Below are 5335 nucleotides of genomic sequence, written 5' to 3' on the forward strand. Positions count from 1 at the left end.
AGTCATAAAACTTGACAGACAGCAGCTGAAGCCTTTCCCTATTTATACTAGGGTAAAAATCTTGAAATAAGATAAATAAAATATAAAATTATTTCTTCACACTTTGAACTGCACTCGGAAACGTACCTGTTGCCAGCATGTACAAGATACTGTTACGATAACGACGAGTGCCTGGAATTTCCCTGGCTTGTGCGTGGGACTACCACCACAAAAATAGGAGTAACGTTATCGACCCAACCTTTTTAATCTTCCGCGGGCTGCCATAAAATTTCTATGCGCGTGTATAGCCCATCCGGTCGATAGAGCCTCCGTACTGTATGCACTACGTGCAATTGAACCGTGTAAATCCCATGGTGGATAACACGCCACGCGACCCCTTGTATTTCATCGATTTCCGATTACGCGCCCTCCACCGTACACATATTTTGGGATTTACCCTGATTCGCTTCCACATGATGAATACAATAATTTTCCGTCGAAAGAGCCGCATCGTCCCTCGACGGCTGCCGCCGTGAGAAACGGACTGCTCCGCGTGTTTAATTGGATTTGATCGAGATGACAATTTCAATGGTAGATCTTGCGTCCGCACGGAGATTTCTGTGCGACAGGGTTCCACAGACACGGTAGACACAAAATACGGAAATATAGGTAGGGGACTAGAAGCTAGCATCCGCCGCTGGTCTAGCGGGCGGCTGCGAGAAATTAAACACCACAGTTTAAATCGGTGGTCCAGAGCCACGGATAACATTGCAGCAGATTGGGCGGGCTTCATCAAAGAAAATGTATATACACAGTGATGGCTGTATGTAAGACTTGCACGGAGCTTTTTTCTGTGCTTTCGTTTTTAATAAATTAAATTCTGTCAGAAAGAAACTTTTATTGGCATCGATTCGGCTGCCAACTACGTAATGCACCGGGACATCCGCAGGAAAAGCCCCTCGTTTTCTCCCAAAATTTCGAAATCACCTTGATTTTTTTTTCCTTTTTTTTTTTTTTTCCCCGATATATTTTGCCATTGCTTCCGTGGGCACCCCTCGGAGTGAGCTCCAACTCTCGTCCCGGGGCTGTCATACGCGAGGACATTGTGATCATTTTAATCTGTCTGAGAGGAACCGCAATCATCTTCTCTCTTAGCTGAATGACCAATCTATCCTTCATCCGCCTAGCTCGATCGTCGCCCTCTGATCTTGATCAGACGGTCACCGTACGCATTATCAGCCGTCTGATCTAACTCGTACGGTGACGAAGCTTGACCTACCTATCCGGCTCGCAAAGCGGTGCGTAATGCAATCGAGGGCATTTTGGTAATTTAGGGTGACAAAGCTGTCAGCTTTAACCAGGTCAGTCACCGTCAGTCGGTTCCGAGGAACGAGGTTTTCTTGATTGCCCACGTCCTTTACAGAAATGACATGAGAGTCCACCCTGACAGGTAAGATGGCACCTTGGAATAGAGGGTAATTTCGTCATTTTATTACGTGAGTAGGTGTCCGACGATCCCAGTGATGGGGACCACGGATCGGGCGGAGCGGATGTTCCCCATGGCTCGGCGCCTTAACTCTTAAATACTCGGGGGAACGAGAACGAGCTCGGATCGGCAGTTCCTATTGCCGAGAGAAAACCATCCGGTCGTCCATGTCCGATCATACGGTTACTGTGCTCTCACAAGTTTGGGAGCCGGAAGGCATGTATCGACGATGCTGATAGAAAGCAACGAGGAAGATTATGGTGGTCAAATAATCTTGTCGCAGAGAATCCCGTTCCAAAAAATAACCTTGCCTCGACGAGTATCGTACTAGCGGGTGTCTGAGACCGAAATGACCAAAGCGTACTTCGAATCTTTGAAAGATGTGCTCGTATAAAGGTATCATGTTTCGAATTCCAAGGGCGGCAGAGTCTCAGATTCTTGGGATAAAACACACGAAAAATTTGGCGGGGATTATCTAAGCCAATTCTTAGGTGAGCTATTGGAAAAGTGACATCGTTCTATAAAATTACTTAACTTGAGAATTGGGAAATTCATGAGCATTATCTCAGATCTAACGTGATGAATTCGTTTCCGATGGACCGCATGAATCATATCCGTGAAAATAATTTTTTTTAAAAATATATATTTTTTTAATAAAATATTTCGAAAAAACAGTGATGCGGAAACTATTTTCGAAACTACCGCCTCACCATCACCTCAGCTGAAAATCTGGATCAAACCCATAATTTCAAGTCCACATGACCACCTAACATAGAGCAAAAAAAGATATGAAATCATGAGCTGAGCCCATGATTTTTTTTTTTTTTTTACATCATTTTTTTTTCTCCCTTTTTTCTTTTTTTTTTTTTCGTGCGTGGCCGCCCTTCATTTTTTTTTTTTTCGCTCTGCTCTGCCAAAGAACAAGGACAGAGAAGTGCGGGTGATCGTCGATGCTCGCGTAGAGCTGCGAAAGCTCGGATTCGTAGGGGCCAGAGGAGAGAAAGAGAGGGGACGGCAGCGAGATGGGATCGTAAAGGATGCGAGGGCTGATCGCACAGAGTATGGGAGGTACTGGAGGCTCTCGGGGTCGGGGAGGGGAGGTGAGGAGGTTGGTGGCGCCAGAGCCGAAGGAGGAGAGGGAAGGGGGGTTCATGACGTCGGAGCCGGAGGGAGAAAAGAGAAGGAGGTTTGGTGATCGTATGAAGCTGAGTGCGGCGCGAACGGTGAGTATGGCACAGATGGCAGTGGGACGAAGCCATAGTGGGGGCAGCGCGAACGGCCGCGGCCTGGGCCTCATGCGACGAGGGGGTTGGGGGGAGGCGACGGGAGGAAGGAAAGGAGGAAAAAAAAAACTTGGAGAGGGAGAAAAAAAAGAAAAAAATATTATTATATTATTATTATTATTAATTTAAAATATTATTTTTAAATAATAATAAAGTAGTATTTTAAAAATTAAAAAAAAAATCTTAAAAAATAAAAATAGAGGAGGGACAAGAGACGCAAACAATATTTTTTAAAAAAATTTTTTTAAAAAAATAATAATATTATAAAAATAATAATAATATTTAAAAAATATTAATTTATTATTATATTAAAAATAATAATATTTTATTTTTTTAATTTTAAAAATATACTAATGATGAAGTATGTCATATTTCGTTCTCTCCGTCCCTCCCTTCGAATTTCTATCTCTCTTGGTTTGTGGGGATGGGGGTGGGGGATAGAACCAAGCTCTTCTATCCTCCGCCCCCTCTGCTTTCTATCCGTGCTCGTGCCAATTATTAATATCCCTCACTCACATAATTCCATCGTCTGCCCCTCGCTCGTTTATGGTACCCCCTCTACCGCCTCTCCTCCGACTAAGAGAGATAGAAAAGTCAATGAATCATTCGCTTATACATTACACTTTTTATATAATATATTATTATTATTATTAAAATAATAAAATTCGTTGGGATAAGATAAAAGATGGTGGGGTTCCATAGCAGGAAAAGAATCCTTTCTTCACTTGGGAAATTTAAAAAAAAAAAAGCTTTCTGGTTGGGAGAGCATTCAAACAGTAGTAATTGATTAGAATAGTCCCAAGACCTTGTCTTCTTTATCTTCGCTTGGTAAGAATGGTAGAAAGGGAATCACTCGTAGATTAGGGTACTTTTATTGAAAGATATTAATCAAATAATAATATTTTATTATTAATCAAAAAATAATAATTTGAAAAAAAATTGAAAAGGAAAAGAAAAAAGGAAAAATATTATTATTTTATTATTAATAATAATTTGAAGCAGAAGAAAAAAATATTAATTTTATAATAATAATAATAATAATATCATTTTTTAAATATTATTTCAAAAATAATATTTTTATTATTAATTTTAAAAATTTAAAATATTATTATTTAAAAATAATTATTTTTTAAATTAATAATAAAAATATTATTATTTGATTAATAATAAATTATTATTCTAGTAATAATGATAAAATATTATTATTTTATTAATAATAAAATATTATATAAAAAAGATAATGTATAAGTGGAGGATCCACGGGTTTTTCTATCTTCCTCAGCTGGAGGATGGTGGCGGGGTCACTGTAGACGAGCAAGGAGTGAATGGCAGAATCGAGTGAGTGAAGAAGTACTAACAATTGGGACGAGCATAGATAGAGGATGGAAGGACTTGGTTCCGTCCTCCTCCCCCTCCCCCTCCCCACCCAACCGAGGGAGATAGAAATTTGAAGGGAGGGGCGAGGAGAACGAAATATGACATACTTCATCATTAGTATATTTTTAAAATTAAAAAATAATATATATATTTATTTTTAAATAATAATAAATTAATATTTTTTAAAAAATTATTATTTTTTTTAAATAATATTTTTAAAAAAATATTATTTTCATCGCTTATCCCTCTCCTACTTTTATTTTTAAGATATTACTTTTTTCTAATTTTTAAAATACTACTTTATTATTATTTAAAAATTATATTTTAAATTATTATTATTAATAATAAAATAATAATATTTTTTTTCTCCCTTCCTAATTTTTTTTTCTTTTTTTTCTTCCCTTCCTTCCTCCTGCCGCCTCCTCCCAACTCCTCCATCATGTGAGGTCCAGGCTGCGACAGTCTGTGCCACCCCTGCCGCAACCCCATCCCATCGCCGTCCGTGCCGCATCCTGCTCCGCGTGACCACCAAACCTCCTCCCCTCTCCTCCTTCGGCTCCGACGCCACTAACCCCCCTTATCTCCCCTCCCCGATGCCGGATGCCTCTCTCACCCCAAACGACCGCACCCCGCACCCTCCACGACCCCTTCCTACTGTCATCTCCTCTTCTTTCCTCCTCCGGCCCTGACGAACCTAAGTCCCCGCGGCTCTATGGAGCACCGGCGATCACCCACGCTGCTCTGTCCGTGCTCCTCAGGAGAGCAAAGCAGAAAAAATGAAGGGCAGCGTGCGTGAGAAAAGCAAAAAAAAAAAAAAGAGGGGGAAGGAGAAACGATGAAAAAAAAATCGTAGGTTCAGTCTTTGACTTCAGTGAAATCGACTGAAGTCGTGAGTTGATCTCATGATTTCAAATTTTTTTAGTCCACGTCAGATGGTTACGTGGACTTGAAATCATGAGTCCAACTCATGATTTTAACAGAAATTAATAGTGGTGAAACAGTAGTTTCGAAAATAATTTACGAATAATTATATTTAATAATAATATTTTATTACAAAAATTATTTAAAAAAATTTATGAAAATATCTTAGCATTTCACTCCACACGCGTTTAGTTTCTGGGCACCAATTAAACTTGCATCTCCGTGCAAGGCGAAAGCCAGCAGCCATTACCCATTGTTTAAGGGGCGGAATAAGAAATTCCTGATTTTT

This window comes from Elaeis guineensis, chromosome 2 (genome assembly GCF_000442705.2).
Source record: "Elaeis guineensis isolate ETL-2024a chromosome 2, EG11, whole genome shotgun sequence".
NCBI classification, from domain to species: Eukaryota; Viridiplantae; Streptophyta; class Magnoliopsida; order Arecales; family Arecaceae; genus Elaeis; species Elaeis guineensis.